Consider the following 15,887-nt stretch of genomic DNA (forward strand, 5'->3'; position numbering starts at 1 on the left):
GACAGTCCTGATAGGTACACAGACATACAGTTACTGTAACCGGAAGTTGCTCCTAGGTACAGAGCTAGGATCAGTTTGCTCTCCCCAAATTCTATCCTGAACCATTAGGGAGGGAAATACAGAACTGACCCAAGATCAGTGTAGAGGGGGCGACTTCACCCTAATCCGCTGTCTTCCTTTTAGGCTGGACTGAGATGTCTGCATTAATCAACCAGGCGTTACTCTCTGTGGTAGACTTGTTAAAAATAATATACCGTAAAATAAATGCAACTGTCAGAAGAAAACAACAGTGTCAATGATAGCTTCAAAGATCCTTATAATGGCCAGGATATGACATCACATGGCGTTAGTGTATCTTGGCTGTAAAAATGGAGGGAGAGAGAGAGGGGGGCAGCGCGGTCACAGGTGACTGTCATGTTTAATAATAATTATCACCACGCACCTGCGCCCCCACACTAATTAGCTGACGCATATGCAAATGAGGCAGGAGAGCACAGCAAAGGCCCAATGGAGAACAGCTAGCTTGTTCAGCTGCAGGACTTGACTAGGATAACGAACGGTCAGGCAGGGCCAGGGAGGAGAGGTGGACCATAGGAGGAGAGCGGGTTAAAGAAGGAGGAGGAGACGGGAAGAGAGGGGGAGGAAGAGGAGTGATCACCAGGGAAACCGTGATAAGAGTAGGTGGATGTGGGTCTGTTTGTGTGTGTGTGTGTGTGTGTGTGTGTGTGTGTGTGTGTGTGTGTGTGTGTGTTGGACTGGCATCTGGTGCTAGTGACCACATAACATGAGCCATAACATTAGATTGCGGTGTTGGTGACAACCGTAGAACATGTGGTCATCAAAGTCCCTATCACTACAGTATGTCTAACCTCAGCAGGTGGACATGGTAGGAACTGACAAACAAGCCAGTAGATCGGAACATTTTCATATATTTCTGTTGTGGCTTTCAATATTTTTATGCCATCTATTGGACACTGACTTTGATTTAGAAATAGGGTCCCTAATGGAATTTGCACGGTAATTCAGAGAAAGCTTTTGGATTCATTGTCATTCATCACATTCTAAACACGAATTCAAAGCAATTCAGAGAGACCTTTCTTCCTCATACATTGAGCGTTGGTCTGAAGAGCTTTGAGTTCATTCTCATGCATCACATTCTAAACACGAGTCGCCATAGTCCTCATTGTGAGCTCGTCTGGGCATGCCTCTGGAACAAAACAAATTATAGTTCAGTAAACTCCACGCCCCCAATCTCAGCTCACAGGGGCAGCTAGCCGCCACACAGATAAGGGATGAATTAGGGTTTTGCTCCTGGTTTTACATTTCAATTTAGCCCCAGGCTTCAGTCCTATTAGAGGACCATAATCTGGTCAGTGGGTTCTCTCTCTCTCTCTCTCTCTCTCTCTCTCTCTCTCTCTCTCTCTCTCTCTCTCTCTCTCTCTCTCTCTCTCTCTCTCGCTCTCCATCTCTTCCCCCTTTTCTCCCCCTCTCTCTCTTCCCCTTTTCTCTCTCTCTTTCCCCTCCTCTCTATCTCCCCCCGTCTCTCTCTCTCCCTCCCTATTACCTTGTCGGAACGAGGCACCCATCCAGACTCATTACGGGCCATTATATTCCTATTATGTATAATATATGATAGGAACACATCTTATTGTCCGTAAATGGCCCAATGTGTTGTAATGCTGTGCTGTGGTGTTACCAGCTGTTTCATTATCCTAGAGCACAGAGCACTAGGTAGTGGAATTGCAACAGGGATTGTCTTGGTTGGTGTGTGTAATGAATAAACCGATGCACTGAGCCATGTGTGTGTGTGTGTGTGTGTGTGTGTGTGTGTGTGTGTGTGTGTGTGTGTGTGTGTGTGTGTGTGTGTGTGTGTGTGTGTGTGTGTGTGTGTGTGTGTGTGTGTGTGTGTGTGTGTGTGTGTGTGTGTGTGTGTGTGTGTGTGTGTGTGTGTGTGTGTGTGCGTGTGTGTAAAAGCATGGAGGGAGGAGACACTCGGCAGGTGTAGAGTCAGAGGCTGACAGGTAATTGTCAGAAGATCATACCAAGATGACCAAGACAGCATGAAATCTAAGTGAACACACTTAGAATAAAGCATCAACCATGGGTTAAGTGATTACAGGTGCTGGCAATAATACAGAATCTTCCCACTGAACGTGACCAAGGTAAACACTAGATGGCAGCTGTTGATCTACACTGCCCTAACCTCCCTCCTCCTCTCCCTTCCTTCCCTTCCTCCTTTCCCTGCTCCTTCCTCTCCCAGCTGAGAGAGAGAAACAAAGGGAGAGAGAGCGGTCTGGGTCATGTAGCTCCATATATGTCTGTATCTCTCTAACCTTGGCCTTTTCCCACTCAGATGAGCCAAGGTGTTGTAACCCACTCCCTCCCACTCTTCTAGCTGAGGAGAGAGAGAAGAAGAGAGAGAGAGAAAAGAAGAGAGAGAGAGGTCTGGGTCATTTCGCTCTGTAACCCTGCCTGCTCCCTTTCTTCTCTGCCAGCTGAGAGAGAGAAGGAAAGAGAGAGAGAGAGAGAGAGGGAGAGAAATCAAGTGGAAAACAGAGTGCAAAGTCTGCCCCGGCACCACTCTGCTCTGTAACCCTGCCCGGGCACCGTTCTGCTCTGTAACCCTGCCCCGGCACCGCTCTGCTCTGTAACCCTGCCCCGGCACCACTCTGCTCTGTAACCCTGCCCTGGCACCGCTCTGCTCTGTAACCCTGCCCCGGCACCACTCTGCTCTGTAACCCTGCCCGGGCACCACTCTGCTCTGTAACCCTGCCCCGGCACCGTTCTGCTCTGTAACCCTGCCCCGGCACCGCTCTGCTCTGTAACCCTGCCCCGGCACCGTTCTGCTCTGTAACCCTGCCCCGGCACCGCTCTGCTCTGTAACCCTGCCCCGGCACCGCTCTGCTCTGTAACCCTGTCCTGGCACCGCTCTGCTCTGTAACCCTGCCCCGGCACCACTCTGCTCTGTAACCCTGCCCCGGCACCGTTCTGCTCTGTAACCCTGCCCCGGCACCGTTCTGCTCTGTAACCCTGTCCTGGCACCGCTCTGCTCTGTAACCCTGTCCTGGCACCACTCTGCTCTGTAACCCTGTCCTGGCACCGCTCTGCTCTGTAACCCTGCCCCGGCACCGCTCTGCTCTGTAACCCTGTCCTGGCACCGCTCTGCTCTGTAACCCTGCCCCGGCACCACTCTGCTCTGTAACCCTTCCCCGGCACCGTTCTGCTCTGTAACCCTGTCCTGGCACCGCTCTGCTCTGTAACCCTGTCCTGGCACCGCTCTGCTCTGTAACCCTGCCCCGGCACCGCTCTGCTCTGTAACCCTGCCCCGGCACCGTTCTGCTCTGTAACCCTGCCCCGGCACCGCTCTGCTCTGTAACCCTGTCCTGGCACCGTTCTGCTCTGTAACCCTGCCCCGGCACCGCTCTGCTCTGTAACCCTGCCCCGGCACCGTTCTGCTCTGTAACCCTGTCCTGGCACCGCTCTGCTCTGTAACCCTGCCCCGGCACCACTCTGCTCTGTAACCCTGCCCCGGCACCGTTCTGCTCTGTAACCCTGCCCCGGCACCGTTCTGCTCTGTAACCCTGCCCTGGCACCACTCTGCTCTGTAACTCTGTCCTGGCACCGCTCTGCTCTGTAACCCTGCCCCGGCACTGCTCTGCTCTGCATGCTCTGTTCTGCTCTGGGGGTCTTTGGCCTGGGCCAGAGGCTGTGGGTGGAGGGTGGAGGGTTGTGGCTGGGCTTGGAACATGTGGTAGTAATCTGGTTGTTTAACTGTCTGACTCTGGCGGTGAAAGTGTTGGGCAGGGGCTACGGGCGGTCTGGATTGTGTCAGAAGCCGCCGCGATCAGGTTACCCTGACAGGGCCAGACAGTACTGAGAGGAGAAGGCCAGCCCTGGGGCCTACTGACTGCAGGAGAGGGAGAGGGAGGGAGAGAGGGCGAGAAGGAAAGAGAGAGAGAAGTAGGGGAAGGAGGGAAGGTGGGAGAGAGAGAGAGAATAAGGGAGATAGGAGGAGAAGGGGAGAGAGGAGGAGAGGGGGAGTGAGGAGTAGAGGAGTGAAAGAGAGGGGGGAGAGGGGTTGAGGAGGAGTGAGTGAGAGAGAGAGGGAGAGGGGTTGAGTGAGCAGACCCAATCTATTGACTCTTTCGGGCCTACCCCCTCGACGAAAGCTATTTTCATAAAGCTGTGTGTGCTTGTGTGTGTGTATGTGTGAACCCAGGCCAGAGGGCTGCTTGAGATCCAGGTCCACTAGAACCAGACCCAGCTGAGAAAACAAATGGCCTCCCTCTCTTCTTTCCCCCTCCCTCCCTCCCTCCCTCCCTCCCTCCCTCCCTCCCTCCCTCCCTCCCTCCCTCCCTCCCTCCCTCCGTTCATCCAATTTTATTTGTGCTTTTTCTCCTCCATCATGGTCATTTAATCAGGTAGGAGAGCTAATCAGAACCAGAACACAGCTACTGACCCCTCCGCTATCCCCTCGTAATCCTCAAACTCTGCTTGTCGTTTACTTATCGACCTGGAGGAGGTGAGCTGGGGCTGTCTGCCTCTCCACTAGCCATAGAGAAATGCCAGACTAGTACTGCGATAGAGTGGAGCTTATGGTTAAACAAACATAAGATCCATCTGAATATACCTTTATAAAACACCAGTCATGTTTTATATCATCCATTGATTTAGTTCAAGTTCAAGTTCTGTTTCACCTGTCTTTGTGATTGCCTCCACCCACCTCCAGGTGTCACCCGTTTTCCCCTTTAGTCCCTGGGTATTTATTCCGGTGTTCCCTGTTTGTCTGTTGCCAGTTCGTCTTGTCTTGTCAAGTCAACCAGCGTGTTTTTCCGTGCTCCTGCTTTTTCTTATCTCTCTTTTGCTAGTTTTGACCCTTGCCTGCCTTGACTCTGAACCCGCCTGCCTGACCATACTGCCTGCCCTGACCTCGAGTCTGCCTGCCACTCTGACCTTGTTATGATCTTTTGCCTGTCCACGACCATTCTCTTGCCTGCCCCTTATATTACAATAAATATCAGAGACTCGAACCATCTGCCTCCCGTGTCTGCATCTGGGTCTCGTCCTGTGCCCTTATAGTACGAACTGGCCATTACAGATTCAGCGGAATTGAACCAGCTCCGCCACACTGTCTCCCTGCAGGGAGCCACCATTGGGAGGCATGAGGAGCTACTGCTAGACCTTTTGGAAGGGCTTTGTTCCCTGACGGAACGCCACGACCAGGGGTTTAAGGCTATTATGGAGCAAATCAGGGAGTTAGGTCATAGGCAGACTACCACCTCTGAGAACCCCCAACCACTCAGAAACTTTTTCCCTGTGAGTGGTGAGTTTGTACAGCCTACCCCGGCTCCCTGAGAACCCCGCTGACCTCCTCTGGAGCAATATTCTGGGGATCCTGGAACCTGCCGGGGTTCTTTCTCAGTGCTCCCTTATTTTTGAGCTGCAGCCGTCTTCGTTCCCTTCGGATCGGTCGAAGATAGCTTATATTATTACGCTAATGTCGGGAAGGGCGCTCTCCTGGGCTAGGGAAGTTTGGGAGCAACAATCCGCTATTTTTCGTGCTCTGGAAGACTTCACGGCAGAGGTGAGGAAGGTTTTAGATTCTCCGGTATCCGGGAGAGAGGTGGCCCAAAAACTACTTGAACTATGTCAAGACTCACGTAGTGTGGACTGTAGACTTTTGCATGTTGGCCGCCGAAAGTGCCTGGAATCCAGAGTCCCTATTCGATACCTTCCTTCACGGATGATCAGAGGGGATAAAAGATGAGCTAGCTGCTTGGGAGTTACCGGTGGACCTCGATTCCCTGATTGCCCTCACCATTAGGATTGATGGACGTCTACGGGAACGCAGGAGTGAGAGGAGGTCTGGCCTAGGTCACACTTGTCAATCCGCTGCGGCTCGCTCACCTCCGAAGGAATCTGGAAGTCCCTGAAGGCTTTTTTCCGAGAGGATCCGAGGCCACCTGAGCTCCCTCGAGCATCATCGACGATGGGTGAGTCAGATACACCGGAACCTATGCAACTGGGAAGAGCTAGATTATCGCCTAGGGAACGTTCACGCAGGCTAAGCTCCAATAGTTGTCTGTATTGTGGTGCTGTAGGGCATTACAAAGTCACCTGTCCAGTGAAGAGACCTGAATCCTTAATAGGTACAAGAACACTGGTGTGCCTGACTGGGAACTCTCTAATTCCCATTACCCAAACTCCTTTTTATGTGATCTTTCTGTGGGGAGACCAGTCTAAGTCTCTTCAGGTGCTCATTGACTCTGGGGCAGATGAGAGTTTCATGGACGCTACCCTGGTATCAGAACTAAGTATCCCTACTCAACTCCTCTTTGTTCCCATGGATGCCAGGGCACTGGACGGTCGCTCCATTGGAAGAGTCATGCACAGCACAGTTACCATTAATATGCGGGTATCTGGAAACCACAGTGAGTCAATACAGCTTTAAGGCGCGGAACATCCATTTTTGGTATGGACGGACCATAAGAATTTAGAATACCTCCACACTGCCAAGCGCCTCAACCCAAGGAAAGCTGGTTGGGCCTTGTTATTTACCAGGTTCAATTTCACCATCTCCTACTGCCCATGGTCCAAAAACGTGAAGCCGGACGCTCTGCCCCGTCTGTACAGTTCCACTGCCACTCCCTCTGAATCTGAGACCATCCTCCCTGCCTCATGTTTGGCGGCTTTGGTTGTTTGGGGTATTGAAGCTCTGGTCCGCAAGGCACAACGTTCCCAGCCGGACCCTGGGGGGGGGGGGGGGGGGGGCCGGGCTAACTGGATGTTCGTTCCTGATTTGGCCCGGCCTCAGGTCCTGAAATGGGCTCACTCCTCCAGGCTTACCTGTCATCCTGGTGCTCGTCGTACCCTGGCTTTCAGGGAATTTTTACTAGGATTAAACTTTTTCACATTTCCTGACATTTAATCTGGTAAAAATTCCCTGTCTTAGGTCAGTTAGGATAACCACTTTATTTTAAGAATGTGAAATGTCAAAATTATAGTAGAAATAATTATTAATTTCTGCCTTTATTTCTTTCATCACATTCCTGGTGGGTCAGAAGTTTAGAGCTTTGTGATGGCCACTCCAATACCTTGATTTTGTTGTCCTTAAGCCATTTTGCCACAACTTTGGAAGTATGCTTGGGGTCATTGTCTATTTGGAAGACCCATTTGCGACCAAGCTTTAACTTCCTTACTGATGTCTTGAGATATTGCTTCAATATATCCCCATAATTTTCCTTCCTCATGAGGCCATCTATTTTGTGAAGTGCACCCATCCCTCCTGCAGCAAAGCACCCCCACAACATGATGCTGCCACTGTGGATATAGATACTTTTGTACCCGTTTCCTCCAGCATCTTCACAAGGTCCTTTGCTGTTGTTCTGGGATTGATTTGTACTTTTTGCACCAAAGTACGTTCATCTCTAAGAGACAGAACGTGTCTCCTCCCTGAGCGGTATGATGACTGCGTTGTCCCATGGTGTTTATACTTGCGTACTATTGTTTGTACAGATGAACGTGGTACCTTCAGGAGTTTGGAAATTGCTCCCAAGGATGAACCAGACTTGTGGAGGTCTACAATCTTTTTTCTGAGGTCTTGGCTGATTTCTTTAGATTTTCCCATGATGTCAAGCAAAGAGGCACTGAGGTTCAAGGTAGGCCTTGAAATACATCCGCAGGTACAGGTGCAGGTTGACTCAAATGATGCCAATTAGCCTATCAGAAGCTTCTAAAGCCATGACATACTTTTCTGGACTTTTCCAAGCTGTTTAAAGGAACAGTCAACTTAGTGTATGTAAACTTCTGACCCACTGGAATTGTGATACAGTGAATTATTTGTCTGTAAACAATTGTTGGAAAAATGACTTGTGTCATGCACACAGTAGATGTCCTAACCGACTTGCCAAAACTATAGTTTGTTAACAAGAAATGTGTGGAGAGGTTGAAAAACAAGTTTTAATGACTCCAACCTAAGTGTATGTAAACTTCCGACTTCAACTGTACATTAGTAATGGAAAGGGAACACAGACTCTTTGTTTAAGTATTAAAATACTCCTTTAGTAATATAATTGTAAGCAGAAGTTGGTACAGAGTACAGTATAACAGTATATGATAGTTCTCCCCAAGTTCTGAAAAATGTCTAAGACATCCTGTAACTCATATAGCCTCTCCTAGTCCTTCTTGCGTGATTTTCCCTGGCAACAACATTTTAATAAATCTAACCTCCCCCTGACAGGAGCAACCATCTTATCAGCAATTAAAAGCTCAGAAGTGGGTTTGACCAAAACTTGACCTTTCATCACAAGTACAGAGTCATAACAAGGTGAACGAGGGTAAGCATTCTTCTGACAGGTGGCTGGTTTCATCAGGTCTGTGGCAGCCTTGTGTTCTCAGAAAACCAGATAACCACGGTGGGATCCAGACAAGAGGAGTCTGAACGTAGACGCTTTCTGATAGTGTCTGAAGGTCACAACACTCAAAAACAGGTTTTAACACACACAGAGGTCTCCTGAAGAGGAGACCGTACAGTTTATCATAACACAATGTATTAACCCTTTAAAAGGTATGAGGCCTTGGTTTATCTTCATTCCCCCCTTTGAGGCCATCAGGTCTCAACAAAAGCAAAGCAACTCAAGCTCAAGGAAGTTAAAGGTTGGTCGCAAATGGGTCTTCCAAATGGACAATGACCTCAAGCATACTTCCAAAGTTGTGGCAAAATGGCTTAAGGACAACAAAGTCAAGGTATTGGAGTGGCCATCACAAAGCCCTGACCTCAATCCTATAGAAACTGAAAAAGTGTGTGCGAGCAAGGAGGCCTACAAACCTGACTCAGTTACACCAGTTCTGTCAGGAGGAATGGGCCAAAATTCAACTTATTGTGGGAAGCTTGTGGAAGGCTACCCGAAACGTTTGACCCAAGTTAAACAATTTAAAGGCAATGCTACCAAATACTAATTGAGTGCATGTAAACTTCTGACCCACTAGAATGTGATGAAATAAATAAAAGCTGAAATAAATCATTCTCTCTACTATTATTCTGACATTTCACATTCTTAAAATAAAGTGGTGATCCTAACTGACCTAAGACAGGGAATTTTTACTCTGATTAAATGTCAGGAATTGTGAAAAACTGAATTTAAATGTATTTGGCTAAGGTGTACGTAAACTTCCGACTTCAACTGTGTATGTCATTGTGTATGTAATGTTTATCATTCACAGAGCAAAATGAGACGTCAACATGCTCTTCACTCTGCCTCACCAAAGGCCTTTTCTTTTTTTATTGAAACAATAGAGAGATGAAGTGATACATTGGGTCCAGTACTGAGGGAGTGGCGATCCCTGGTGATCCCACGTATGCACACACATAGCGAGAGAGAGAGAGAGAGAGAGAGAGAGAGAGAGAGAGAGAGAGAGAGAGGAGACACACAGGGGTCATCGAGGGTCAGGGTGATAAGTCATCTGCTTGTGAATTAATAGGAACCAGATGGAGCTACCTGTACTAGATGGAGGAATGTGTGTGTGTGTGTGTGTGTGTGTGTGTGTGTGTGTGTGTGTGTGTGTGTGTGTGTGTGTGTGTGTGTGTGTGTGTGTGTGTGTGTGTGTGTTGGGGTATGCAGAGGGGTGCTGGTCCTCAGAATAGATTTATCCGTCTATGTGATGGGAGCACGGGGAGCGATGTCTGCTGACTCCCCTGCTCTGGGAGGATTTAGTACATTCCTTCACCATGGTGAACTTGGAGGTGTCTGTGGACTGGCAGAACCTTACAGTTGGAGAGGGGGGAGATTTAGAACTATTAGGATTGTAAATAATATGATTCATATAAAATGGTGATAAGTTACAGTTGTACGAATGTTTCTTACCGTGATCCCTAGAATATCCAGCTCATAATTACTGAGTTTCTCCAATACCATATGACTTGACTAGGAAAAACTCTGTACCCTAGTTACTTGAATCTAAAGATGAAAGATAGCCATTTTGAATAGGGCCCTGAGTTTTCCATGACCAAGTTGTGACCTGACATGGAAAAAACCCCTCAGGACCCTATTCATCATTTGTTATCTGTAGAGCCCATTCTCATTAAATCACATAATTGTAACAAAAGATACTCGAGAGATCAAAAATACTCTGTACATGGCGAATTTAACATCCTCCAACAAAAAGCCTCTCGCCAACAAAAGACCTAGTTCCTGATCCGTGCACGTCGTGAGATGTCAACCCCGTTTGACCCAATCACAGGCCCTCGTTGGGGGAAGCAGAGTGCATGGAGTGGGCCACTCTCATTCTTATCACTTTAGTGATAATGGACACCGCATAAAAGATGACCTGGCGAACCTCCATAAATGCCACCGCTGCCCAATTAGCCACTATGCATTTCATACAATTTGCGAAAGGGCCAAATGTTCCTCAGCTGTAATTATGTACTCTGCCCAACCAGGCTGTCGTTAGGGTGGTTGGGTTATGAGGTAGGAGAATGGTGACTGAATGCTGTATGCTGACTCTAAAACAATAGAAATGAGTGCTTGCTATTGGTCAGGTTTGGCTTGGCATCGTAGCAGGGTGTTGTGTGTGTATTGATATTGATATTGATATTTAAAGTGTTTAATGATCACATGTACAGGGTTGCAGGTGTGATTGCAGGGTACAGTAAAAACCTTAGGCTCCGAGCTCCAACATAACTAAGTGAAATAACACTTTGGAAATGGTAACAAAAAACAACAGCAATAGAAATAGACATACCACTATATACATAACAACAACTGTAGCAGTGTTGAATGAATACCTGTCCATTGAGGCTGACTAAAGACTGTTGAGGGGTGGAGGGTGAACATAGGGGGAGCAGCAGGCTGACTAAAGACTGTTGAGGGGGTGGGGGACGAACATAGGGGGAGCAGCGAGCTGACTAAAGACTGTTGAGGGGTGGGGGATGAACATAGGGGGAGCAGCAGACTGACTAAAGACTGTTGAGGGGGTGGAGGATGAACATAGGGGGAGCAGCAGGCTGACTAAAGACTGTTGAGGGGGTGAACATAAGGGGAGCAGCAGACTGACTAAAGACTGTTGAGGGGGTGGAGGATGAACATAGGGGGAGCAGCAGGCTGACTAAAGACTGTTGAGGGGGTGGAGGATGAACATAGGGGGAGCAGCAGGCTGACTAAAGACTGTTGAGGGGGGTGGAGGATGAACATAGGGGGAGCAGCAGGCTGACTAAAGACTGTTGAGGGGGTGGAGGGTGAACATAGGGGGAGCAGCAGGCTGACTAAAGACTTTTGAGGGGTGGGGATGAACATAGGGGGAGCAGCAGGCTCACTAAAGACTGTTGAGGGGGTGGGGGACGAACATAGGGGGAGCAGCGAGCTGACTAAAGACTGTTGAGGGGTGGGGGATGAACATAGGGGGAGCAGCAGACTGACTAAAGACTGTTGAGGGGGTGGAGGATGAACATAGGGGGAGCAGCAGGCTGACTAAAGACTGTTGAGGGGGTGAACATAGGGGGAGCAGCAGACTGACTAAAGACTGTTGAGGGGGTGGAGGATGAACATAGGGGGAGCAGCAGGCTGACTAAAGACTGTTGAGGGGGTGGAGGATGAACATAAGGGGAGCAGCAGGCTGACTAAAGACTGTTGAGGGGTGGGGGACGAACATAGGGGGAGCAGCGAGCTGACTAAAGACTGTTGAGGGGTGGGGGATGAACATAGGGGGAGCAGCAGGCTGTCTAAAGACTGTTGAGGGGTGGGGGATGAACATAGGGGGAGCAGCAGACTGACTAAAGACTGTTGAGGGGGTGGAGGATGAACATAGGGGGAGCAGCAGGCTGACTAAAGACTGTTGAGGGGGTGAACATAGGGGGAGCAGCAGACTGACTAAAGACTGTTGAGGGGGTGGAGGATGAACATAGGGGGAGCAGCAGGCTGACTAAAGACTGTTGAGGGGTGGAGGGTGAACATAGGGGGAGCAGCAGGCTGACTAAAGACTTTTGAGGGGTGGGGATGAACATAGGGGGAGCAGCAGGCTGACTAAAGACTGTTGAGGGGGTGGAGGATGAACATAGGGGGAGCAGCGAGCTGACTAAAGACTGTTGAGGGGGTGGAGGCTGAACATAGGGGGAGCAGCAGGCTGACTAAAGACTGTTGAGGGGTGGGGGATGAACATAGGGGGAGCAGCATGCTGACTAAAGACTGTTGAGGGGGTGGGGGATGAACATAGGGGGAGCAGCATGCTGACTAAAGACTGTTGAGGGGGTGGAGGATGAACATAGGGGGAGCAGCAGGCTGACTAAAGACTGTTGAGGGGGTGGAGGCTGAACATAGGGGGAGCAGCAGGCTGACTAAAGACTGTTGAGGGGTGGGGGATGAACATAGGGGGAGCAGCATGCTGACTAAAGACTGTTGAGGGGGTGGAGGATGAACATAGGGGGAGCAGCAGGCTGACTAAAGACTGTTGAGGGGGTGAACAGAGGGGGAGCAGCAGACTGACTAAAGACTGTTGAGGGTGTGGGGGATGAACATAGGGGGAGCAGCAGACTGACTAAAGACTGTTGAGGGGGTGGAGGATGAAAATAGGGGGAGCAGCAGGCTGACTAAAGACTGTTGAGGGGGTGGAGGCTGAACATAGGGGGAGCAGCAGGCTGACTAAAGACTGTTGAGGGGGTGAACAGAGGGGGAGTAGCAGACTGACTAAAGACTGTTGAGGGGGTGGAGGCTGAACATAGGGGGAGCAGCAGGCTGACTAAAGACTGTTGAGGGGGTGGAGGATGAACATAGGGGGAGCAGCGTGCTGACTAAAGACTGTTGAGGGGGTGGGCGATGAACATAGGGGGAGCAGCAGACTGACTAAAGACTGTTGAGGGGGTGGAGGCTGAACATAGGGGGAGCAGCAGGCTGACTAAAGACTGTTGAGGGGGTGGAGGCTGAACATAGGGGGAGCAGCAGACTGACTAAAGACTGTTGAGGGGTGGAGGTTGAACATAGGGGGAGCAGCAAGCTGACTAAAGACTGTTGCGGGGTGGAGGATGAACATAGGGGGAGCAGCAGGCTGACTAAAGACTGTTGAGGGGGTGGAGGATGAACATAGGGGGAGCAGCAGGCTGACCAAAGACTGTTGAGGGGGTGGAGGATGAACATAGGGGGAGCAGCAAGCTGACTAAGACTGTTGAGGGGGTGGAGGATGAACATAGGGGGAGCAGCTACTGACTAAAGAATGTTGAGGGGGTGGAGGATGAACATAGGGGGAGCAGCAGGCTGACTAAAGACTGTTGAGGGGGTGGAGGATGAACATAGGGGGAGCAGCAGGCTCACTAAAGACCGTGGAGGGGTGGAGGTTGAACATAGGGGGAGCAGCAAGCTGACTAAAGAATGTTGAGGGGGTGGAGGATGAACATAGGGGGAGCAGCAGGCTGATTAAAGACTGTTGAGGGGGTGGAGGATGAACATAGGGGGAGCAGCAGGCTCACTAAAGACTGTTGAGGTGGTGGAGGATGAACATAGGGGGAGCAGCTGGCTGACTAAAAACTGTTGAGGGGGTGGAGGATGAACATAGGGGGAGCAGCAGGCTGACAAAAGACTGTTGAGGGGATTTGAGGATGAACATAGCGGGAGCAGCAGACTGACTAAAGACTGTTGAGGGGGTGAACAGAGGGGGAGCAGCAGACTGACTAAAGACTGTTGAAGGGGTGGAGGATGAACATAGGGGGAGCAGCAGGCTGACTAAAGACTGTGGAGGGGTGGAGGTTGAACATAGGGGGAGCAGCAAGCTGACTGAAGACTGTTGAGGGGGTGGAGGATGAACATAGGGGGAGCAGCAGGCTGACTAAAGACTGTTGGAAGGATTACGTAATCCTATCCCAGGTATTCCTTAAAGAGGTGGGGTTTCAGGTGTCTCCGGAAGGTGGTGATTGACTCCGCTGTCCTGGCGTCGTGAGGGAGCTTGTTCCATCATTGGGGTGCCAGAGCAGCGAACAGTTTTGACTGGGCTGAGCGGGAACTGTGCTTCCGCAGAGGTAGGGAGGCGAGCAGGCCAGAGGTGGATGAACGCAGTGCCCTTCTTTGGGTGTAGGGACTGATCAGAGCCTGAAGGTACGGAGGTGCCGTTCCCCTCACAGCTCCGTAGGCAAGCACCATGGTCTTGTAGCAGATGCGAGCTTCAACTGGAAGCCAGTGGAGTGTGCGGAGGAGCGGGGTGACGTGTGAGAACTTGGGAAGGTTGAACACCAGACGGGCTGTGGCGTTCTGGATGAGTTGTAGGGGTTTGATGGCACAGGCAGGGAGCCCCGCCAACAGTGAGTTGCAGTAATCCAGACGGAGATGACAAGTGCCTGGATTAGGACCTGCGCCGCTTCCTGTGTGAGGCAGGGTCGTACTCAGCGAATGTTGTATAGCATGAACCTACAGGATCGGGTCACCGCCTTGATGTTAGCGGAGAACGACAGGGTGTTGTCCAGGGTCACGCCAAGGCTCTTAGAACTCTGGGAGGAGGACACAATGGAGTTGTCAACCATGATGGCGAGATCATGGAACGGGCAGTCCTTCCCTGGGAGGAAGAGCAGCTCCGTCTTGCCGAGGTTCAGCTTGAGGTGGTGATCCGTCATCCACACTGATATGTCTGCTAGACATGCAGAGATGCGATTCGCCACCTGGTTATCAGAAGGGGGAAAGGAGAAGATTAATTGTGTGTCGTCTGCGTAGCAATGATAGGAGAGACCATGTGAGAATATGACAGAGCCAAGTGACTCGGTATATAGCGAGAATAGGAGAGGGCCTAGAACTGAGCCCTGGGGGACACCAGTGGTGAGAGCACCTGGTGCGGAGACGGATTCTCGCCATGCCACCTGGTAGGAGCAACCTGTCAGGTAGGACGCAATCCAAGAGCGAGCCGCGCCGGAGATGCCCAACTCGGAGAGGGTGGAGAGGAGGATCTGATGGTTCACAGTATCAAAGGCAGCAGATAGGTCTAGAAGGATGAGAGCAGAGGAGAGAAAGTTAGCTTTAGCAGTGCGAAAGTTAGCTTTAGCAGAGAAGTGCAGTCTCAGTTGAATGACCAGTCTTGAAACCTGACTGATTTGGATCAAGAAGGTAATTCTGAGAGAGATAGCAAGAGAGCTGGCCAAGGATGGCACGTTCAAGAGTTTTGGAAAGGAAAGAAAGAAGGGATACTGGTCTGTAGTTGTTGACATCGGAGGGATCGAGTGTAGGTTTTTTGAGAAGGGGTGCAACTCTCGCTCTCTTGAAGACGAAAGGGACATAGCCAGCGGTCAAGGATGAGTTGATGAGCGAGGTGAGGCAAGGAAGAAGGTCTCCGGAAATGGTCTGGAGAAGAGAGGAGGGGATAGGGTCAAGCGGGCAGGTTGCTGGGCGGCCGGCCGTCACAAGTCGCAAGATTTCATCTGGAGAGAGAGGGGAGAAAGAGGTCAAAGCATAGGGTAGGGCAATGTGAGCAGGACCAGCGTTGTCGTTTGACTTAACAAACGAGGATCGGATGTCGTCAACCTTCTTTTCAAAATGGTTGATGAAGTCATCCGCAGAGAGGGAGGAGGGGGGGGAGGATTCAGGAGGGAGGAGAAGGTGGCAAAGAGCTTCCTAGGGTTAGAGGCAGATGCTTGGAATTTAGAGTGGTAGAAAGTGGCTTTAGCAGCAGAAACAAAGGAAGAAAATGTGGAGAGGAGGGAGTGAAAAGATGCCAGGTCCGCAGGGAGGCTAGTTTTCCTCCATTTCCGCTCGGCTGCCCGGAGCCCTGTTCTGTGAGCTCGCAATGAGTCGTCAAGCCACGGAGCAGGAGGGGAGGACCGAGCCGACCGGGAGGATAGGGGACATAGAGAGTCAAAGGATGCAGAAAGGGAGGAGAGGAGGGTTGAGGAGGCAGAATCAGGAGATTGGTTGGAGAAGGATTGA

The sequence above is a fragment of the Salmo trutta genome, chromosome 14 (assembly GCF_901001165.1).
Source record: "Salmo trutta chromosome 14, fSalTru1.1, whole genome shotgun sequence".
NCBI lineage: Eukaryota > Metazoa > Chordata > Actinopteri > Salmoniformes > Salmonidae > Salmo > Salmo trutta.